At 39.3% G+C, this 24,775-nt stretch overlaps 1 pseudogene; it reads left to right on the top strand.

Annotated features, from left to right (window-relative positions):
- LOC128735207 (homeobox protein 2-like) overlaps positions 1–9,427 on the top strand; it is a 35,078-nt pseudogene extending 25,651 nt beyond the window's left edge.
- The last annotated feature ends 15,348 nt before the right edge of the window (positions 9,428–24,775 follow it).

Raw genomic sequence — 24,775 nt, 5'->3', positions numbered from 1 at the left:
CTACTTTTAATTGTTGGGACAATATATGATGAAAGTTTGTCAGTATTGCATGGAAATTGGGACAACAACAAGATATTGCAGCTGTTTATCGTGGATACTGTTGTTTCATGACAACTATGCTGTTGTGTGCAAAAGAGACACACTGTTGTGTGCAACACGTATTATATGCAAACCTAATCATGTCACACTGTGTTGGTAGCTGCAATTTTTGGCAGTTACCATGGTAACGTTGGTTCCTTACCATTAATTGGTAAGCATTGTAAGCCAGACTTTGGGTCAAAGTAAGCTAGTATTTTTCTTAAGTTTTTTGCTGTTTGTCCTTTTGTTCAAATTGCTGATAATATATTATCTTTAACCAGCCGACTTGCGACAATCATATATTTTATTTTCATACCTGTAACACCAAACCAAGCGCTTGTGAGAGCAAGTGTGTATCAAAATATATTCTCACCGAAAGTTATCCTACTCATCGCCCTTAGAAGACAATTATTTATTTTGTATTGTTTGTTTTGTTATCGTGATACATTTTGGTTGCTATGCATGTTTGGTTTATAAGCAGAGAATATCTGGTTTATCGCTCTTCGTTTTTGTTGTTTATTTCTGGGTATGAACAATGATATTTTGATTCCCTGCCCGTAGCAATCGAATCGAATCGAGCGCTATGCAAATGCTGTCTTGCTATCGGCTTCTCCGATCACAGCGGTAATTATTTATAATTTAAATTTTAAGACTATTTTTACCTTTCGTTTCGTTTGTGGACTTGACTCACAATAATATTTATCGATTCGTTGTTTCCAGCTGTGTCTTTCCCAACTAACAATTCTAAAGCCACTTGGTTTTACTTGAATTTTATATTGGTTTTATTGTGGTATTATTCATTACCTCTGGTTTTATTATGGCATTACGCAATACCAAGAGAATGCGTCACAATACACTTGTAGCTAGCTATAAAACCATAATAAAACTTTTAATAAAGCAAATTTATTGTGGTTGCTTCACGATAAAACCATGTCTCTTTTAAACTTACCATACGTGTCGCGTAGCAATACAATGGGCCGAATGAATAAAAGAGTTAGAGCAAACTCCCCAATAAGATTTACACGTGAAAAGCAAAGCAAACTGTTTTATTCATACGGCCTAATACGGTGCACCAATCGTAATTGATCTTATTACGGTTGCTTGTCAAACCGCAACAAATCTGTTAGTTACATAGAGTTACATAGAGGTTTCGAAAATTACATAATTGCGATGGCGCGTTGATTTTATCCACCTCTCAAATCAATATGCACGATAAAATTTAATGTGCATGTGCTGCAAAACAAACTGCTTCAATTTATAATTTATTCTATGGTATATTTTGTTATGGTCGCTGCAAACCAAATCTATCAGGATGATCTGACAGTAAAATTTAAATTTTTTGCTCACGGATATATTTTTAAGTTAACAAAGTTGGCGAACGGATTTAGGTTTCCACCAGAGCAAGATATATGGTTTATAGCTTTGTAGCGAAAAGCTTCATTAATTATGGCGGCAGCGAAAAGCACAATCGGTTTTATTGCTACTTTCAGCAGAGCGCGATAAGACTACTTTAGCTTATTACCTGATTCTTATAGAGGTTATGAAAACCTTCTGAAGTGTGGGCTGGACTTGGTCGGAAGACAACATGTATCTGAATCTTCCTGTTTGTATTTGAAAAAGCCTTCTCGCGAGAGTCACTCCTCCTTCCCAGACGTGAACGTCAGACGTGGAGAGGTATCACTCCACCAGTCGACCGCATCACCGTTTCTCCTACAGATTCCAGAGAGAGCTTTCTCGCGCGAGAGACCCCTCCATCCTAGCCGCAATGCCACAGTATTGGAGATATATCACTCACTTAGTTGAAAGTTTGCTCTAAATCCATTTAGCTATGTTGGAGAGAGCTTTCTCGCTTGAGTGACTCCTCCGTCCTCAACACAAAGCATTAAACTAGGAGGGATATCACGCACTCAGTAAACAGCTGGCTCAGAGGTGTACTTAAGAATTTGGGGTCAGGAATTTTCCGGAAGGTTGAAGACGCAATTGGAATTGGCGGAGCTAATTCACGCAATCTAACCGATGGCTATAGATGGTGTCCTGCCTGATTGGTACCACGGTATGGTTAGTGTTGTGAGCAACTGGATTAGCAACACAGTGCTAAACCTGATCAACTGTTCACCCACCCCGCTAGCCGTCGGCAACCTAGTTAATAGTGAATAACAAAAATTTGTATCACACTACTAGGTGAATTTACAGTCACCTTACTGGTGAGAACAGATGCGCTATATTTTAGTAATGCGCTTAAAAAGGCCCCAACAGTAATGATGAAAAATAGACACAGAAACGAAAAATGATACATAAATGACGAGAAAAGGGTACAAAAAAACGTCTAGTCGATTCAACAAAAACTATAAAACTTGAGAGGTTCATGGCAAAATGACACAGAAATGCTCCATGACATCAAACTAATGTAAAAATATCTAGAGCAATGATGGAAAAATGACTTAAAACTATGAAACGAAAAAAGATATTGCCCCTATTATGACTATTTAGACTACTGTGATAATTATTTAATGCAACATAGGTAGTCGGGGTAGTCTAAATAGGGGCAAATGTCGCAATACAATAACATAAATATGATGATAAATACATGATAGAAGAAAAGTACCCTAAGGATTCAAAAATCATATAAAAAATGTAAATATTGTACGAAAATAGCCCAAGTGATTCGAAAATTACTCAAAAATTTTACAGAATATACAAATATGATACCAAAATAACACGAAAGAGATAATTCAAGACACTTTTCACGCTAAAGATGCGTAACGTTCCACGTAAAAAGCCGTAAATTTCGAAATTCATGTAAAAATAATCGCGACTTCAGTGTATAAAAACGGCATAGAAACTATACAATTATGACACGAAACACAAACACTAAACCCGTTTTATGCTTATGTTGTTTTATTTTACATGGAGTTCGGAATTTACTGTTTTTTTTTACGTGGAACGTATCTTTAGCGCGAAAAGCACTATATATTAACTTACCCTATAACGTTACCGTTATGTTTACGAATAAATGACAAAATTCCTTTCTTCAAGCATTTTTCGAGTTAATCTACTCTATAATTAACTTATAGTGAACTCTTTATCTGGATCCTCGGGTAAAATTTCAGCGACGAAAAACAGAAAATGAAAAAGAAAACTAGAACAAACCGGACAGAAAAGGAGAAAAAAGCGGAACCAATAAGGAGAAAAAACAGGATAGAAACGAACGATCAGAAAAAAGAGGGAAAACTGGAGCAGAAGGAGAAGGAAAACTGAAAAACAACGGTAAAAGAGAAAAATTAAACAAACAAAAGAAAAAGAAAACGGAAGGCAAATGGGATAAAACGAAACACAGAACGTGCCAAAAAAGGAGGATATGAGAAGAGAAAAAAAGGAACAAATGAAAAAAATGTTAATGGGACAGATAGAAAACAAAAAACGAGACTAGAAAGGAGGAACGGACCTGCAAATGAAAGAAAACGAAGGAAAAGGAGGATCATCGTAACAGAAAAGAGCAAAGCAAGACTGAAAAGGACTAAAAACGAGACGGGAAAAGAATCGGAAGAGGAAATAACCGGCAGAAAAAAAAAACTAGAAAATGGGACAGGAAAGGCAGAAAAAGAAAAAAATGTGGCGGAAAGGGTGGGAAAACCTATAAAATAGAAAACAAGGCAAGAAAAAGGAAACGGAACTGAAAAGAAAAACCAAAAGGGAGAAGAAGAATAACGAGAAAGAAAAAAGCCGATAGAAGAAACAAGGAATAAGAGAAAAAAAGAACAAACATGATATAAAAGGAAAAAGATGGGACAATATGAAAATGGCACATGAAAAGAAGATTATCTTATTCGAACCAGAAAAGGTAAAACGATAAAGAAGGAGATGTAAAAGGAAAACCGGGAGAGTAACGCGAAAAAAGAAAACCAAAACAGCATAAACGTGACATAAAGAAAAAAATGGGGCATCTTAAAAAGGTAAAACTGAACAGACGAAGACGAAAAACGAGAAGAAAAGGAGATGAAAAGAGTTAAAAAAGACGAAAACTTTAGAAACATAAGGATTTAGACTCAGTCAGTCTCCTGCTGCTCTCTCGAAAATCAAGCAAAAAAGAAGGGGCAGAAAACGGAAGGTAGAAGGAGAAAAACTGGAAAAAGCGTGGAGAAAAATGTAACAAAACCGAAATAAAGAGGAGAGAAAAAGAAAAAAAAAACACGAGAGAGAAAAAGAATAAAAACTGCCATGAGAAAACAAACGAAAAAAAACTGTGACAGAATGGGAGGGAATACATGGCATAAAAAAAGTGGAATGGTAGAAAACGGGAGGAAAAAGAGAAAAAACCAGGTGACGAACCGAAAAAGATGGAGAATGGAGTAGAAAAGACGAAGAAAAACAAGAGAAAACCTAGCAAAACCATAAAGCGAAACGACGAAAAATTGGATAAACTGGACAGAAAAGGGGAAAAACTGGATTATAAAGGAGAAAGCACGACAGTTGGAACATAAGGAGACAAGTACAGAGAAAGAGGAAAATCGGGACAGAAAAAGAAAAGTCGAAGTGGGACTGAAAATGACCAAAAACGAGACAAGGAACGAGGAAAAATGTAAGAAAAAAGCAAATAAAGGAAAAAATCAACCAGAACTCACGAAAAGGGCGAAAAACGGGACAAGCACAATTTGAATTTCAATTTCAAGTTTTATTTTAAGGTCTAAATCGGATGCCCCACCTTTTGGTTATGTCTAGGCACGCTAGTGTTAATACTGTCAGAACAGTTAAAAGGTCTTAGCAAAGCGGAGTACAAATTACAATTTATTCATAGAAAGCGCAATTTTGCTATTATTTACGGTTCTTTATAAGATAAAATTGTCAAATTGACTGGGTATCCCAAGCTAGCAGCGTTACTTTTTTATTTTTAAAATGTTGTATAGCTTAGAAATGAAAAGGGTACGACGGAGCTTATCACCACAGGTACCTAATAAGTTTTGTTTTTATTTTAAGATTAAATGCTGACTATTAAAAGGTTAGGTTCCATCTATAACCCTGCAAAAACCTATGCAAAAAGCAAAGCTATGGGCTTGGTTTTTCTCAGACTTGACACTTCTTTATCGACAGACTTCGCAGCCGACTGTTAAGGCCCGCGCAGAATTGGTACTTTATGGTAGCGGTTCAAGTGACGGCTATATAAAATCCGGCACGATTCGTCGATTTTAAACAGACATTACATTAAAGAGAATGTCATTCAAGCTCAATTAATCTTCGTTCAACTTTGAATTTAGAAATGACTAATTGAGAGCAATTTTGAAACGTCGCAATTTTTATTGCTCTGTCGCCGCATGTTATTTATTATTTTGTTATTTGCTAGCAACATTGTAGTCGTAGGCAGATTGTATATGTTTCTCCATGAAAAATATTTAAGCGCGTATCGAATGAATTTGCGTTGGATTGCTTCCAATCTGGATGACCTGTATAAGGACTCCATTCTACCGCTGCGTATTCAATTACGGATCCTACGAGAGAATAAGAAAAGAGCGCGCAGGCAAAAAGATGAATCCCAATTTTTTATTTGCCTTCGCTAATATGTACGACTAATGCTCACGAAACGAGAGCTTCTCGTCCAGACATACACAGAGATTCTAGACAACGGAGAATCTTTCCAGTGACTCGCCATTGATATTGTAGGTCCACTGAATCGGCCCTTTTTGGGATTGAAAGAGATGTCCGAGCATTTACGCACATAGATGAGAAGCGCGTTTCTTTTGATTCAGTCGACGAAGACGTTGAAAAGCCTTTGATGCTCTCGTTAATTTTTAGCAGACTTTACACTGAGGAAGAGTTTAAAACCATCCGCATACAGAAGTCTGCATCCTCGAGGTAACACAGCGCATATACCATTGAATAATAATGAAAAAAGCGTAGGTCCAAGATTACTCCCTTGTGGGGCACCAGATCGATTACAAAATTGATTCGAATGCGCGCTTCTCAGCCTCATAGAAAGACGTTGGTTAACCAGACACGACCTCAGCCTGTCTACAAAGGTCGGCAGCGCACTCACCCGCTTTACGTTAACCAAGAGCAAATCATGGTCCACACGGTCAAAGACCACCTTCAGGTCTGTGTAAATAGTATCTATTTGAGTACCTTTTTCCATGTTTTAGATGCAGAGTGATGTGAACTCTGTGAGATTTTTGGTAGTCGACCGTCCTGCGAAAAACCCATGCTGGTCACAGAAGTAATGACACTTTACTTTATGAAATAGAAGTTTATTTACGAGACTTTCCAGTAGCTTAGATCCTGCGCATAAAGAGGTAATTCCTCGATAGTTTTGCATAGCCGTGTGATCGCCTTTCTTTAAAACAGTAAACAAAAACGATTCCTTCCAGACATCTAGGAATGATGACTGACTCTGCGACAGGTTGCAAATTGCGATTAAGAGTGCACATAAGGTATCTGCACAGTTCTTGAAGATGATCGATGGTATACGATCTGGTTCTTGTTGAAAAGACGGTTCTAGCTTCTGAATAACAGCTGCGACATCTGTTTCGGAAAAGCAAATTTATCGTTTCTCAAGCATTCCTTTAATATCAATCTATACCTATAAAGAAGGATTTCTGTCTGTCTGTCTGTCTGTCTGTCTGTCTGTCTGTCCTGTGTTCCTTATAGAATCAAAAACTACTTAACCAATCGGCGTGAAAATTTGCATGTAGAGGTTTTTGGGGCCAGGAAAGGTTTTAGTGATGGTTAGAGACCCTTCCCCCCACTAAGAGGGGGGGCTCCCATACAAATGAAACACAAATTTCTGCATAACTCGAGAACTAATCAAGCAAATAGAACCAAATTTGGCATGTGGGTGTTTTCGGTGACAAGAATTTATTCTAGGGTAATTTGAGACCCCTCCCCTCTTTATAAGGGGAATTATAACTCCTCTCCCCTTTAAGAGGGGGGGTTTCCATACAAATTTCCTCATAACTCGAGAACTAATCAAGCAAATGGAACCAAATTTGGCATGTGTGTGTTTTTGAAGACAAAATTTTTTTCTATGATGAATTGGGACCCCTCCCCACTTTAAGAGGGGGGGAGCTCCTATACAAACGAAATACAAATTTCCTTATAACTCGAGAGCTAATCCAGCAAATGAAACCAAATTTGGCATGTAGGTGTTTTTAGGGGCAAGAATGTTTTCTATGATGAATAAGAACCTCTCCCCACTTTAGGAGGGGGGGGGGCTCCTATACAAATGAAATACAAATTTCCTCATAACTCGAGAACTAATCAAGCAAATGGAACCAACTTTGGCATGTGAAGGTTTTCGAGGGCAAGAAAATTTTCTACGGTGAATTAGGACCCCTCCCACTCTGAGAGGGGGGGCTCCTGTACAAATGAAATACAAATTTCCTCCTAAGTCGAGAACTAATCAAGCAAATAGAACAACATTTGGCATGTGGGTTTTTTTTTTGGTGACAAGAATTTATTCTATGGTGAATTGACACCCCTCCCCTCTTTATAAGAGGAATTATAACTCCTCTCCCCTTTAAGAGGGGGGACTTCCATACAAATTTCCTCATAACTCGAGAACTAATCAAGCAAATGCAACCAAATTTGGCATGTGAAGGTTTTCGAGAGCAAGAAAATTTTCTATGGTGAATTAGGACCCATCCCCACTTTAAGAGGAGGGGCTCCTGTACAAATGAAATACAAATTTCCTCATAACTCAAGAACTAATCAAGCGAATTGAACCAAATTTGGCATGTGTGTGTTTTTGGAGACAATTTTTATTTCAATGATGAATTGGGACCCCTCCCCACTTTAGGAGAGGGGGGGGGGTCCTATACAAACAAAATACAAATTTCCTCATAACTCGACAACTAATCCAGCAAATGGAACCAAATTTGGCGTGTAGGTGTTTTTGGAGGCAAGAATTTTTTCTGTGATGAATTAGGACCTCTTCCCACATTAGGAGGGGGGGCTCCAATACAAACGAAATACAAATTTCCCCATAACTCGAGAACTAATCAAGCAAATAGAACCAAATTCGGCATGTGGAGGTTTTTGGAGGCAAAAATATTTTCTACGGTGAATTAGGATCCTTCCACACTTCAAGAGGGGGGGCTTCTACACAAATGAAATACAAATTTCCTCATAATTCGAGAACTAATCAAGCAAATGGAACCATATTTGGCATGTGGGTGTATTTGGAGGCAACCATTTTTCCCATGATGAATTAGGACTTCTTACCTTTTTAGGAGGGGGGGGGGGCTCCCATTCAAACGAAATACAAATTTGCTCATAACTTTAGAACTAATCAAGCAAATGAAACCAAATTTGGCATGTGAGAGTTTTAGATGGCAGAATTTTTTTTCTGTGGTGTATTACGACCCCTTTCCCTTTTAAGAGGGTGGGCTCCCATACAAATGAAATACAAATTTCCTTATAATTTGAGTACTAATCAAGCAAATGGAACCAAATTTAGCATGTAGGAGATTTTTGAGTCTTGAATTTATTTTATGATAGTTAGAGACCTCTCACCCCTGTGGTAGGGGGATATGGACTCTCATACAAATAAAACAGAAATTTTTGCGAAACTCAAAAACTAATCCAACTCGAGAAATTCGAGACTCTTCCATAAAACATTAATCAACAACAAGACCACAAAAACTATCTATAGTAACACTAGATCATTCAGGACGAGCCGGTCGCGAGTGTTGCCGGTGACCCGCCGTCGGAAGCGCCGCCCACTGGGGGGCTTGCAAAACTCGAGAAGTGACAAAGATCATCCGAGATTCATGATTTATGTACAACACAGGTTAATTTGTGGCAATACGAAGTTTGTCGGGTCAGCTAGTATAAAATAAAGAAAAAAACGATTCAAACGTTGCCTCGTTGCGGCAACTTAAAATTTTTATTATATGAACTTTTATACTCTATCTGAACAAAAGACAGCCTCCGGAAATTACGGCTATTATCCAGTGTTTATTGCAATCTTGACACCTATCCGCTAATATGATGTATTTTATCATTTACAGAGGAGGCAGCAACCTGCACAACCGTTTCGATGAAGACGGACCAGCGGTGCAGTCTACGTTCACTTCCTTCAGCAACAACAACGGTGAAACGGTGCAGACCACTCACTTCGTCGATAAGGACGGTAAAGTGACAACACATAGGCACCATTCGCGTCCAGGACAGCAACAGCAACAACAACAACAACAACAGCAACAACAGGCGCAGCAGGATCAGCAGCAGCAACAACAGCAGCAACAATCGTCTTCATCTCAACAAACTACCAAAAATTAAGATCCAGGTCGAGCTAGGAAGCCGCGATTCATTAGCTTGTATCACAGAAAAAAGGGACACCGCGCGGGGGGTACAAAGTTAACAATAATAGCGATAATTTTTCCACACCTTTTCACCTGCAGACGATTTTTATTTTTGGAAAACCCCAAGACAGATGCCTTGCATTGACAGAGGATGTGTGTCCGCGATAAACCATTCAAAAATTAACATGCTCCGAAAACAGCCGAAGGCATTTTATAAACAGGCATATAAAGCCTCTAATGTTGGTCCATCGGAGCATCGATAACGAACTGAGAACGAAGCGTGGCTTCTAAAAGAGATCAACAACAAATCAAAAAGCACACATTAAACTTTTCATATTTTTATTTCCATTTCTGCCACCGCACACCGCCGCGCCGTTTTGATTCGCTAAAAGGAAAATGGAACGCACAGGAAGCGGCCATGCCGCCGCGCGTCGGTTGGGCATTTATATTTACGATCGCGCGCGCCGCACCAATTAGATCGAGAGACAGAGATGAGAAGTGGGAAAAACCCCGCGGCATGTGTGTGGAGATTTAAATGATTCGATACTAAAAATGCTTTTATTTTTTCGGTGTCACAAAGTCAGCGGCGGCAGCCAGCAGCAAAAGCAAAAGCAAACGCAGCAAAAAACTGGGCATCCCATAAAAGTGACCCGAAATGTGGTACATCGAACATACGCGCTATTTAGTAATTTAAAAATAAAGTTGAAGCCGAACGACGATGGTGGAAGAGAGGAAGGAAAAGGAACCCCGCCAGCCAATGGGAGTTTTGCTTTCGGAAGTATTTCATTGTGTGTGTGAACTGATTCGTAATTTAACAATGCCAATTTAAGTTAGGATTTAAAGTTTATTGATAGGAGAGTCGAAAATCGTGAATAAAGTTAGTTGAGTAAAAATAAACCATGGTTAGTTCACTTATTTGTTTTTGTGAAAAGTACCAAATACTGTTGAGTGGATCGCAATGAGGATACCAAGGCTACCCGACCTTTCGGAAGAATATTTGTCCTGAAAAATCGAGTATTCGTAGGAAGGCGAATTTAGTATTACTTATCACAACAACTGGCCGGCTATGCTGAAAACTTCGCACCTTGGTTGCAGTTGGATTTAAAATCAACGTTTAAATTAGATTAGTAACTGGACGTGGAGCTGGACTAGAAATTAGAGTAGAATTTGATCTTGCAAACCGACCTGATATAGGACATCAAATTACACTTGAATTTGCACATATTTGGACTTGAAGCTTTACTTCAAATTAAACCGGAATTTGGATTGGATTCAAATTAAACCGGAAATTGGAATTGGACTTGAAGTTTAAGTAGTTTGGACTAGAAGATTTAGACATGAAATTGGTCTTAAAACATAATGTTAAGTTTTTATTTGAAATTGGACATGAAATTTTACTAAAAATTGAAATTGAAATTAAAATTGGATTTGAAATTTAGTTCGAAATTGAACTTAACATTAGCATTGAAATTGAACTTGAAATTTGATGTAAATTAAATTTAAATTTGACTTGAGATTAAGAACTTTTTGGTCATTATTCAACTTACCTTCTTTTTCCTTCCTTCTTTCTACTTCTTTTTCGATCTTCTATCCTTTTGGTGCCCGTTTCATGTTTTTGTTTTTCTTCGTTTTATGTGACATTTTTCTTATTTTCCATGTTGCTTTTGCCCTTGTTTTTCACTCGTTTTTTGTTAGTTTCTTTCCTTTTTTCGTCTTTTCACTTCTTTCCGTTTTCAGCTTTTGTCTCTCTCTACCTCTTTTTATCTATTTCTTTCTCGTTTTAAGTTTCGTTTGTTCCGTTTATCTGCCATTGGATGCCTCGTTTTTCATATTTTCTGTCGCAGTAATTTGGTACTTGCTTCCTTTGTTTTATTTTGCTTTCCGGTTTTCTAGTTTTTATCATTTGTTTTTCCAATTCTACTCTCCCGTTTCACATTATTCTTGGATTCTTTAGAAAATTACAGTTTATTTCTTCTTTTTCTGTCCCCTTTTCCCGTTTTTGTCCCATCTTGCTCCTTTTATATTTCGTTTGATCTCTTTTTCTAGTTTTCCTCGTTTCCTCTACCGGGTTTCTTTTTCTCTCTCGATATGCTTTGCTTTTTTGGTTTCTTTCTTTTCTTTTGTCATGTTTTTTTCTTTTCCTATACCGTCCTTCCTCCATTTTCACTCGTTTTTCTGCTTTTCGGTCAGTTGTTTCCTCTTTCTATCTTTCACTTCCTTTTCTATCTCAATTTCGCTTTGTTCTCCTCTTTACCTTTCGTTTTATTGACATTTTCAATCTTTTTTCTCTTCTCAACTCTTTTTGATTTTTCCTTTTCCGTCTGTTTCGTTCTTATTATTATGTCCACTTTTTTTCTCTTTTTATGTCCCGTTATTCCTCCCAATTTGTCACGTTTTTTCGGTTTTCTTATCTCTTTATTTCAGTTTTTCTTTTTTTTTCGCTCTCTCGCGTTTTCCTCTGTTTTTATTCCGGTTGTTTGGTTTTGGATACATGTTTTCTTTCTTTTTAGTCACGTTCTGTTTCTTTTCCGCTTTCTGCTCTCGTTTCTCCTGCTTTCGAAATTTGTCTTTTTCTGTTTTTACCTTTCTAACCCGTTTTGTCATCTTTTCCGTCAATTTCCTTTGTTTTTTTTTGTCCAGTCTCCTGTTTTTTGCGTCTATTTTCTTGTATTTATTTGTTCCACTTTTTTCTCTTTTTGTGTTTTATTTTCCCCCATTCTGCCATGTTTTTTCTTTGGTTTAAATTATCTTTTTATTCCAGTTTTTCTTCTTTTTCTCTCCAGTTTTATCTTTTTCTTTGATTTCATTATTTTTCTTCTGTCCCATTTCCACATTTCTAGTCTAATCTTTCTCCTTTTATGTCCCGTTTAACATTTATTTCCTGTTTTCTACGTTTCTTTTCTCTTTTGGTTTCACTTGTATTCTATTTTGTCTCCCATTTCTTGTCTCATTTTTCCGCTTTTTCTCTCCCGTTTTTTCACCTTTTTTGTGTGACGAAACCGTCTTCCCTTTATTTGTCTCGTTTTCGCTCCTTTTTCTATCCGCAGTGCTTTTTCTCTCTCGGGTTTCTTTCCATGCCGATTTTTCTCTCATTTTTCCTTTCCGTTTTCTCTCATTTTGGAGCTAGTGTAATCTTTTTTCCTTTTTTGACTTCTTTTCTATTTTTTAGTTATCGTTTATTCCATTCTTACTCATATTATATCCTCCTTTTCTATCACGTTTCCCTTTTCGTTCCTTTTTATCTTCCATTTTCATTTTTTTCTCAATTTTCTTCTGTTCTCATTTCTCCTGCTCCTTTGTCTTCTTATTTCTTTTTTCCTTTTAAGTCCATTTTCATTCTCGTTTTCTGCATCGTTTTTTCTTTTCCTGATTTTGCTTCTTTTCTCTTAACTCTTTTTTGTTCAGTGATCTTTTTTGCCTCTTTTTAGATTTACTTTTGTTCACTTTTTTCTCTTTTTATGATCCCGGGAGGAATCATTTTGTCACGTTTTTTCGGTTTTCTTATCTCTTTATTTTAGTTTTTCTTTTTTTCCGCACTCTCGCGTTTTCTTCTGTTTTTATTCCGGTTGTTTGGTTTTGGATACATGATTTCTTTCTTTTCTGAAGAGCAGCAGGAGATGGTGATCGTATTCACAAGCTAAGAATTTTTTTTAATATATATAGAATGAAAATTTTACTATCAAAAGATTGGAGATTGACAAACAAGAAAAAAATATTCCAAAAATTGCCATCTCCATAATTTTCCGACTTTTCTTTGGAGTTTTCCACTTAACATAATATTGGACTTAAAATTGTAAATGAATATAAGGCCATTACAAATATTTTAAAAAGTTTTTGTCTTATCGGTGTTGGGCTATTGAAAGGGGGTGGGGGAGGTCGAAAAAAAAACAAAGAGAATTTTTTAATCGCGCAAAAAAAATGGATTTTAGGCATTTGTATTTTAAGTTTAACCGTGAAAACCAAATCTATTCTTGCTTTTAATATATAAGTTGTTAATTTCCATGCAAAAATTTACGAAAAAAAAGACAAAAACTAAAGAAAATTTTTTTGGCCGATTTTCGGACATTCCGCTGTTTGAATTTCCATTTCTGTTTCATGCTAGAAGCGTTAACTCAACTCGTACATCCATTTTTAAAGTTTTTCAGGCTGTACAGCCCATAGACAATTGATTTTTTTAATGTAACTCATATCCTACATGTTATTTTTTTGACCCCCGGTTTTTTAAAACCAATTTCCAAGGGGGGGAGGGGGGCGGTTTGACAAAAACTTTTAAAATGATTTGCAATGGCCTAAATTGGATAAAAATGATCTTGAAACGGGATATAAAGTCGGACTCAAGTTGAAGCTTAACTTTGAAAGATTTAAATCTAGACATGAATTCGTACCTGAAATTAAACTTGAAGCTAATCTTGAAATTTAATTTCTAACTGGACTTGAAAAAATAAAACAGGAAATACGGAACATCAAAAGGACAAACGATAGAGAAGAGGAATACGACAAATTAGCGTAAAAACCAAAAAAGACGATAGAAGAAAAAAAGAAAACATGGAATTATTTTTATGCAAATGCAAGTAAATACTTATCACACAAGTAGTGGCAGATTAAATTACAAACTGGTTTACAGTCATTATTTTATTTTATATCTAACTTATATCAGCTACCCCGACAAACTTCGCATCGCCACAAATAAGACTGCGCTGTACATAAATCGTGAATCTCGGAAGACCTTTGCCACAATCTCGAGTTTTGGAAGTTTCTGAGGAGTTCAACCTTAGATGATTCATTTTAGCAGTTTATTTATTTATTTATTTATTTATTAATTTTCTATCCATCCGACCTAATAGGTCTACATGGAGCAATGGTTGAATGGGGAAAAGTCAAGCTGAGGCCATCCTCACGTAGGCATAAAAACCCCATCATCTTCACAAAAATACATAATTACAATTCACATCACATACTACATAATAAATAAACATTAATTGTCAAGTGAGTAACTAACTTAAACTAAATACAAAAAATCATGGTCACTTATAAAATACTAGAATTAGAAATCTTTTGGAAGAATTTGTGCGATGGTTCTCCGAATTCATACATGTGCTCCACTAAAGAAAACGTTCGAATACACGCTGACATAGGTTCATTGAATCCGAAAGTTGGACGGTGCGATAGAGGTTGTAGCAGTCCAGCAGAGCGGAGAGAACGCTGAGGAGCACGGAAGTTCAACGTTGAAAGAATGTTCGTTGAATCAATTTCTCCATTCAATATTTTGGCAATAAACATGGCTTGCTGAATTTTCCTACGGCGTTCTAAGGTGTCAAGCCCAATAAGGCGACAGCGATCAGGATACGGAGGCAGGTTCACAGGATCTCGCCAGGAAAGATTACGTAATGCAAGACGAATGAACCTCTTCTGCACTCGTTCAATTCGTAAATTCCAGGTTAGTTGATATGGAGTCCAGATAGGACAAGCGTTTTCCAATAGAGGTCTCACCAGGGAACAGTATAAAGCCTTCAAGCAGTATGGTTCCTTGAAATCTCGTCCAATTTTCGAAATAAAGCCGAGCTGCCGAGTTGCTTTGGAGATAATAGCCGAGTGATTTAGATTAAAATTAAGTTTGGCATCGAGAATAACGCCAAGATCATTGACATGTTCAACCCTTTCAAGTGCTTGACCATCAATGTTGTATTCGAAAATAACAGGGTTAGCAATGCGATGGAAAGTCCTGACATTTTGAAATACTAACGATCAGCCAGTTCTTGCAACACCAATTCACGTACGTAACTATGAAAGCATGGGTAGTTTTATATAAAACTTTTCAATTCTTCCTCACAGTAAAGTAGAAGTGCGTACGAATGGTTAGACTGGAGGGAGGCAAACTAGATGTGAGATTATCTAATCGTGCACTAATAGTTTAATTGTCAAAACACTTGGGCGCAAACCGAGAGAGTGTGGGTTATAGTCCCAGTCAGTAATTGAACTACGCAATATATTTTTGGCTCCACATCAAAGTTTCGCACTACATATCATCCAGTGCCTCCAAAGTCCCCCACATGCCAAATTTGATTCCATTTATTTGATAAGTACTCGAGTTATGTAGAAATTTGGGAGTATGGGAGTCCCCACTCTTAGAGAGGGGAGGGATATCTAACCATCACAAGAACCTTCCCCGGCCCTAAAAACCCCTGGATATAAGCTTTTGCGCCGATCGGCTCAGTAGTTTACGAGTCTATAGGGAACATACAGACAGACATAAATTCTTTTTTATAGGTAAGTATTGATTTGAAAGCGAAGGTGGGGCAAGTGTCCAGCGTGCCACAGCCTGGAACGCCAGTGATCACAATAATGATTAAGCTGAAACAAGCGCATTCATTTCGCATTTGGCAAAACCTCAGTTAGATTAAATCATCAAAATTTCATGTGCAAAATATCAAAAGTACTTAGTAACAATAAGATATTCCCTTCATTTCCCAAGTAACAATGAGGGAAATTGGTTAACCTAATACCTAAGAGTGCAATAAAACTCAAATTGTTGCTTAGCTTATATCGTATCTTGAACCCAGTATGTGCAGAGATCTGAAAGGCAATTTTTTTGTAAACGAGTGTGGTGTTGATGCACTTGGACGAGCACCTAAACGGTGAGATAGATGGAGATGGTACAAATCCTTACAAATATCTGTGACTATTAGACAAATCTTGAAGAACTCTAAATAAAATGTCTAATGATAATCATTTGAAATGAAATGACCCGAATAAAGAAAGCTTACATTCCTCTGTTTAGTCGCAAAAAAAACTTTTTTGAACTAGAACATTTTTTATTGAGCCATTTTTTGGAGTAATCAAGCCACAGTAGGTACACGTAAGGGAGAAGCGTTAGCCTCGTCTAAAGAAGTAGGTTGCATGACGCTTAGCCAAATTGTCCGCAGTGGCAACCCGTGGTGGAAGGTACTCATTGGACACCAGCGTTGCATCATCCTTCAGTTTCGGTGCATCCGGTGCCACATAATCCAGCGGCAGTTTCGGTTTCTCGTAGTGATACGGTCCTTGATAGTTCACATGGCCGGCCGTCAGCTGAACGGTTTTTATTGCCGGTTCGATCGCTACAAATTCTCCATGAGTTTCGCCATTTAGTGGTAGCACTTCTATCGCGTCCACGATTCCAACTCCATCGTTGATGAGTGCGAACGGCACTCCGGCCGGTTCTTCGACCTGTACGGTTTCATAGAAATGCGGCAGTGTTGCCGGCTCGTGTTCGAATACGGGATTGATGCCGTTCGAGAGTAAACTGTACGGTCTGGCTTCCAAGTGCTCCGGAACCGGTTGGGGACGTTCGGCTTTCGATTCTGTTGGCGATGGTTTCGAGTCCGATTTTGTATCAACAGGCTCGGTAAATGGTTCCGGTTTGTATAGAAGCTCACTTACGTCAGCATAGGCTGTAAAATAGTTAAAATTAGACTAGGGTTCAAATCCTTACTGGAGGGAACTTACCACAACCGAAACACAATACTGTAAGGAATAGATATTTCATTGTGTATATCCGAAATAATTTAAAATAGAAACTAAACCGTTTGGATGAAAAACTTTTTGGAACTGATTTTGAAAATTCAATATCGGCACTACTTATAGTAAACGGACGAAGTTCGTGAACCGTAAAGAAGTGCAAATATTTCTCACCTACCATTCACGGTAAATTGCATAGAATTTAAATTAAACTAGCGTAAATATACTGTACCTACTCAAGAATAAAACCATTAGCCGCTAACCATCAATCGTTCGGCAAATATTAGAACAAACACCCGGCAAAATTAGATCACTCACTGCTTCGGATGCCTAAGGAGTTAATGACCGTCGCCCGCGGAGTGGGAATGCACTATAGAAGTTGTGTGTGAACTATAATACACTTTCGCTTATGGAGTTTGGCTGTTTACTTTAAATAAACTGTGGCAGTCGTCTGCTGTTGAAGGTTATATTATTGTTCAAATAACATTTTGGCATTATGTAATGTTCGGAAATCCTATTATCTGTATGTTTTCGCGCAATTTTTTATTCCATATGATTGGGGCCACTACAGTATTTGTTGCAAATTTATTAGCTTTCCGAACCTTACGTTGTAATTCGCCAATTAGAAATGCGGATCGGAAGTGTTTAATCGATTTATACCTACAGAGCAGCAGCCTCCAAATGAGGGTTCCTCAACGTGTAGATGCTATCAGAGAGTTTGCAAATATTTTTACAGTAATAGTAGACAATTTGATCATCGAAAGGTATCTCTATAAAAATTAATAAAATGAGTCGTAACTCTTCAAGCTTTGACATTACATATTTTTATATAAAATACCATCAAAGAGATCGCGGCAGAAAAAACGTTGAAACCGCTAACCTTTCGCTAACCTAGCGAAACTCATATCTTCGATTTCTGTTATATTGAAACCACGTGGTATAGGTGACTGTTATACAGTGAGACTTTGTTTACGCCTGAAGGTAGATAGTGAAACTACTGTCTCTTCAATACAATACAGTCATTCAGCTTGTAGTATGAGCAATGTTACTTAGTCGGAGGAGGAGGTTTGTTGTAAAAAAGATGAAATTATTAATATAAAAAAATTATTTACATGATAAAACATGTTCAGAACTTTTCACAATAGACGAATTTCTCGTCAACTCAACCGGAGGTTGGCATCACCCTTTGGGAATACAATGAAACTTGATGTGTGTAAAGAGTTCATGTAAACAAGCAACTTACATACTTAGTTTTTCCAAAGCTGGTCAAAACTGGACCTTAACTTCTGGAAATTGGCTTAATCTTTATTTCTCTTTTTTTTATAAAAAATATATAACTTGAAAATTACAGCATTTACAAAAAATGGTGTATGAGTGATTTTTAGAAAATATACTGAGTTTTCATTATTTTCATACATTGCGTTGATGTACGATTTGGTACTAGCTGGAGTAGTTTGATGTTTCTTAAAAGTTTTGATCACTTGAGATTCGGTTAAATGATCGATTCCGAGGTGTTTACCAGTCCAGCGATGAGCCTTAAAACTATTGAAGAGAGTGTCCATTTTTTTTCATTGTACATTTTGTCATGTTTAGAGCAATTTTCCACAACTCTTCAGTAGACACAATTTTAGAACAACAGCTGATTTGATTAAAGATTTTCAAATCGTCGGCGAAAAACAAACGAGGAACTTTCAGTTTAAAATTCACATCATTGACGTGAGATGACTAGTGAGATTCAAACATAACCAACTGATAACTCTGACGCCGAATCCTAGCTTTCCCAATATTGGCTATGGAGATTACAGGGTGAATACTATTAAAGATTGCTGGTAGAACGAAATAAATTGTATTAGTTTGCTTAGAGTGATTAAAGCCATCAAAAGATTGGATACAGTAGAGCGCTGAAGCAACAATCCAAAAATGCGGTCCAATACAGCAAACTCAAAAAGTTTAGCAACCGAGCTCAGGGCAGATATTCCCCGATAATTTTCAATATGCATTTTATTCCCATTTTTATAAACAGGAAACCTAAACAAAGCTTGAGTTACTTATCTGGACGCAAAAAAAGAAACTTTCTCAGAACTTTGCTTGAGTTTCAGCCGAGAACCGGGGTGGCTCTTGCCGTATCAAGATTCCTCTCCAATGTACTCAGTCCTCGGCTACTCGTCACCAATTTGTTGCGCGTATCGACACCTGCAAGTCGGCTGCAACCTGGTCGAGTTATCTAGCACATTGGGCCCCTCTGTTTCTGGTGGCGGTGTGGTTCTTGAACAGAACGGATTTCACTACACCGTCGTTCGGCTTCCTTGCGACGTGGCTGGCCCACCGTAGTCTCCCAACTTTCGCCGGGTGTACGATGGGAATCCCCCCAAGTAGTGCCGGTAGCTCGTGATTCATACGCTTCCACCACTCTTCGCTTTCCGTTTGTGCTCCGCCAAAAATATGTAATGGTTTGTTCAGTGATTATTCACAAGCTTTAAATTTTGTGGACCATTTACCGTCAAGCTTGATATACATCGCATCAAGCAGATCAAGTATCGCCTCAGCAGCTATAAAAGAGAGCGACCGGGCCCGATCGAGGAGAAAGATTTTGACTGCTGATCGAAGAACAGCAAGATAAAAGCCTGCATCCATCAGGACGCAGCACGTAGCCGTTTAAAGTGTAATTTCGAATCAGCGATTGTCATCGCTTAAATCTCGAAGATTGCAAGTCTGCAACCTGCGAGTCGCAGCACAAAGCCTGTAAGTGAAACACCAAGTCAGCGATTTTCATCGCTATAGTACTGAAGACGAAAGTGACCTGTGAACAAATATTATCACCGTAGTAAAACGGTGTCGTGCTTAGAAGAACCAACCGGCCGGTTCGCGGGCTCCAGAAACGCTCTAAATCAAAGGAGCGCACCGTGAAAGCCAGCTAGCTTCGCGAGTGTCAGAGAAACTTTCGTTAATACGCACGTGCAGGGCAGTAGACCAGTGATTCTTGCTAAATTGTGGTGTAAATGAGGTTTTACGGTGCGTCCTGTGTGGAATTTGTTAAGGTAAGTTTGCGAAATTGTTCCTGAACAAAAGTCTCAAGTAAACCCGGTCGTTTCGAACCAACGACAGCCGGCGAGCAAGCTGGGCATCCTCTTAAGAAAACGAAATTTGGCAATCCGTAAGGATTTGGCGCTTAAGTCAAATTTTTAGTAAAGGGTTTTGTTCGGGATCATTTTCTGCTTTCTTTTCGATTTAATATTGCGACCACCGGGAGAACGTTACAAATAGTCCGCAACATTTTTCGTTCAAATACGGCAAGTGCACGTATGTCTTCCGTAAGCAAAATTACTGTCTAAGGTCCGTAGAGGACTTCTGGTCTGAATAGCGTTTTGTACATCTTCAGCTTTGTGCGGCAGCGTATGCTCTATTAATCAAATAGTCTTACGGAGGAACACTAGGCTCGATATCCAGCTCGAATGCGTCGTTGAATCTCCTTACTCGTATTATTATCAGCGGTGACCAAACGGAGATCCCAAACTAATTCGTCAACCACTTCCAGTTCATCGCCGTCAATAGTCACTGTCCATGGGAGGCAAACATTGCTTTCTCGGGAGCCTCCTCCTACCATGAATTTGGTTTTCGACGAATTAATTTGTAACCCTATCCTCCTAGCTTCCGTTTTTAGTCTACGAAGGCTAGGAGTTGGCTACTCTTGCTGAATATCGTACTTCTCGTTTCGATACCCACTCATTGGATCACCGATGTTGAACAGCATAGAGCACAGGCCGTCATCTTGTCTCAACCTTCGCCGCGTGCTAAAGGGATTCTCGAGATGCGCACGACACACATAACTCAATCTCATGTAGCTCTGATTAGTCGGGTCAGTTTGTTCGGAAAACCGTACTCGTGCATTATCTGCCATAGCTGTTCGTGTTCAACTGGATCGTATGCTGCTCTGAAATTTACGAAAATATGATGCGTAGACACGTTGTACTCCCGACATTTCTGGAGGATTTGTCGGAGAGTAAAAATTTGATCCGTAGTAGCACGGGCCCCATAAAACCCGTCTGATTCTGCCCTACGAATACTTTTTTCTTTTTCTTTTTTATTATTAATCAACGGGCTCGATTTGGCCCCAATGATTGTCAGGTTAACATAAAAATAGTCAAGTCGAATTAAGTGAGTAAAATTCTATCAAACGTATACAAACAGATCTTAAAATAATTGTATCTTCTTCGAGGTTTACCTTTCCCGAAAAAATCGAGTGAATCTGCCCTGTAGTAACCGTCGTGGCAGATGAAAGTTGAATAACGACGACACTTGATTAAAGGCCCGCTGCAAACCGCCGATAGCGCCGTTCATACTGTAGTTAGTGCGACGAGGTGGCAATCTCAACATTGCATTGTTCCGCAACGCTCGTGGTTGAACATTTATGTTAATCTGTCCCAGCAGCGCGGGGCAGTCTGTTCTCTCTTGTAAGCTATCCGCGATAAACAGTGCTCTGGAGCTAGCCCGACGAACACGGAGAGGTTCTAGATCGATCGGTTGACAGCGGCTTTCATAGCTAGGAAGACGGAATGGGTTTCTCCATAGCAATTTTCGGCTGTTGTTAGGGTTCCGATCACAACGGAAAACTTCGTAATCGGATCCAAAGACTTGCCTGGAAGTCGTCTGAGAGTTAAGCCACGTATCGCAAATGACAATGATATCATAGCAGCAATCCGATACGACTAGTCGGTAGTCTTCAATATCGAAGTTCATTCCACCGGCGTTTTGATAGAAGACTAGGACATCTTGCTTGCGACTTGGGGTCGGAGTACCATTTTCCTCGATAATTACGAATGTGACGGAAGAATGCTGTCCATTAGCGTAGCTGGAGAAGCCCCCGCCGCCGTCGTTAGGCTGTGTTATCCTCGCGTTAGTAGAAGGCCGTGCCGAGACGGAGCTGTCTACGCTGACATAAACGTTGCCCGCAGTGCTGTGAATTGGATTGACATCAGACAGCGAACGAACTGATTCTCGAGTATACTTGCCAGAGGAAGCAAGTTGGAAGACTCCTGATCCACATCTAGCCACAGTTCTGGGACGACTTAGCTGAATACTGGCGGAAAACGGCAGGACTGAGTTAGAGGAACCAGGAGCTTCCAAAATGCAATCTGATGAGCGTCCCGGAGATGAACAAGGGTAACTCGGGTGGTGAAACGGGTGTTTAGCATCGATGAAGTTATTCGGTTGCGGGTGAGAATTGCACTGCGAACGAGCAAGCTTTCAAAAAGCGAAGCTGTACTGGTATTACACTGATACTTGCCCAATGAAGCAAGTTGGAAACCCCCAACACCGGCACCGACCACTGGAACGGAACGGCTCTGATGGCAGGAACTAATTGCATGATCGAAGTTTAAGCAGCGCTCGACTGTGACGGGCGGGCTGAGAGTTTCCATGATGCTATCTACAGTGCGTTCCGTTGTTGAAGTTGAGCCGGTGATACGGTTAGAGGGTGGCGCAACTATTGCAGAGTCGTTGTTGCAATATCTTGAGGGCTGGTCCGCGGCATCCATAGTACTGAGAACACGGCATGGGTGAGTGGGAGGAATGAGGTAAGCGTAATTGTACTTGCTGGGAAAAGTGTGCTGGAAGCCTCGTTCTCCGTGTGCACACGTAGGACCGGGACGACTGTTGAGCGCTGGTGGCGGTGGCACGACTACGGTGGAGGAGTCAGAGACTTCCATAATACTTTAGTCGTTGCGTCCCAGTGTCCAATCGGAAGATGGTATTGCAGAGGTATCAGTGCCGACTAGTTGAGCTAAGACTCCATTTGTTGAAGGTTCTGTTCCGGAGATACACGGCTCTTGCGATTGGGAATAGCAATGCAATAAAATCTGGCAGAGCACCTTACAGGTGGCGTTTGTAGTGAATAGCATTGGAAATGTAGAATGTGAACAAGTCAATGACGTTCATAAACATAAAATAGAAATGACAATTAAATGTTAGCACTACTCAGGCGCTAATGAAGTCTGGCGTAGTATCTGGCAACCGAGTATATAATTCCTTTGCGTGTGACCAACGTATCCCGTAAGGTTGAATAATGATAGAAATGTCAGAGACGTCATTCTGTGTGCTAATTTTGAGAACGGAAGACGTGATTTAGTTTCGGATACGACATGGCGCAGACGGTAGGTAAGTGAAATGATAATTTAAAATCGAACTCACCCAACTAGGATGAAAAACAAAAGAATAAAAAAATTGTAATTTTGTGGGCGAAGCGGTCCCAATAGTAATGAATGAAAATGAGCGGAGCGATCTCAGCAACAGAAAAAAAAACCTTGAGCGAAGCGGTCTCAGTTGCAAAAAAAAAAAAAGTTGAGCGGAGCGATCTCAACAGAGAGAAAAAAAAAAAGAAATTGAGCGGTGCGGTCTCAATCAATTACTAAATTAGCTGAGCGAAGCGGCCTCAGCAACAGAAAAAAAATAAAACCTTGAGCGAAGCGGTCTCAGTTGCAAAAAAAAGTTGAGCGGAGCGATCTCAACAGAGAAAAAAAAAAGAAATTGAGCGGTGCGGTCTCAATCAATTACTAAATTAGCTGAGCGAAGCGGCCTTAGCATCCAAGAAATGCAAGAAAAATGCTTATTTTGTATTTTGTTCAATAAATGGAGGTAAGACGAACAGTGTAAGTGGTAGGTATGATGCGTGAATTGCCAATTGCAATTGCTGGTTACAGGTCACAGCTGTGGCGGAGGGCAGTGATCGCGAAAAGCAAGAAAACTGCTGATTTTGCTCCATAAATGAAGGGAAGAGTGTGAGTGGTATAACGCGTAAATCGGCAATTGCAAGTGCTGGTTACAGCTGTGGTGGCTGTCTTAGTCTAATACAGTTCGAACTTTGAAGTACGCAAATGTTTAGTGTCGCTAAGTTTGCACCGAGGGAGTCAAAGATCTCGTTCGGCATTGATTATTCAGATTGTTATATTTTACGCAAAGATTTTACGGAGATCGTCGTAGGAGCTTGGATTACCAATCAGCAAGGTAGTAGTTGCAGGAAAGCAAACAGAATACTCATCCATAGCTGCTGGAGGGTTTGTGTATCCTTGATAGACTGATTTTCACTGTTAGTCCTGGATAAGTAGAAAAGGTGTTTTGCACCGAATGTTTCCGTCATCACTGGTGCTGGCACTAACACTAGCATTATTGACGTGGCCGATCTAAATCTTGTATATTTGTCTGCGAGTGATGGCCGGAATTGGTAAACCTTACGATTCCGTTTGGGTATACGAATGAAATGGTTTGAGGCATTGATTGCATATGTTGCATGGATTGTTTCAGAAGGACTATTCTCGCGATTGTGGGGAGTATGACAAGTTTATTGCTTGAACTGGGCGTTCACTTCGGGTTGAGGATGTTTTGGAATTTTGAAACGATTTTGTGTTTGACGTTTACGATGGTGGTGAAATTTGCTTTACTACAGTGGTGTTAGTGGATCCCGGAATGGGAGCTGGATTTTCGTGGCTTACTCGCTGATACCGTTCGTCGGAAACGCGACTACTTAACCAATTGGTAGTCGGTGCGGTGCGCATTTGTATGTCATGCGAGGTCACGATGAAGTGGTCCGATGCATCACGTCTCAGCAATGGGGGAAGTTGAGCAGGACGGTCTCAGCATAACTTAACGGCAAAGAGGGGTTGGCTGGACACCTGAAAAAGGATTGTAAGAGGGTTGCTACGGTTTTGTAACAAGATCATCAACTGGTAGTCGTTGCAGGGTGGTGAGCCTCTCCGCTACGTTGAGTGAATTTGAAATACGTGTTTTCTGGTTTCATGGAGGGCCGCGAGTGTGCATGTTCGTGTGCATGTTGTATTCGAGTCGAAGAGTCTGAATGGTTTCGATACGGTCCATCTGTTTTTTGGTACTGCTGTGAAACCATCGCATGGTTTTACTAC

Source organism: Sabethes cyaneus, chromosome 2, assembly GCF_943734655.1.
Source record: "Sabethes cyaneus chromosome 2, idSabCyanKW18_F2, whole genome shotgun sequence".
NCBI classification, from domain to species: domain Eukaryota; kingdom Metazoa; phylum Arthropoda; class Insecta; order Diptera; family Culicidae; genus Sabethes; species Sabethes cyaneus.
Note: the sequence above shows the minus strand (reverse complement) of the source record. Positions and strands in the feature narration are given on the sequence as shown.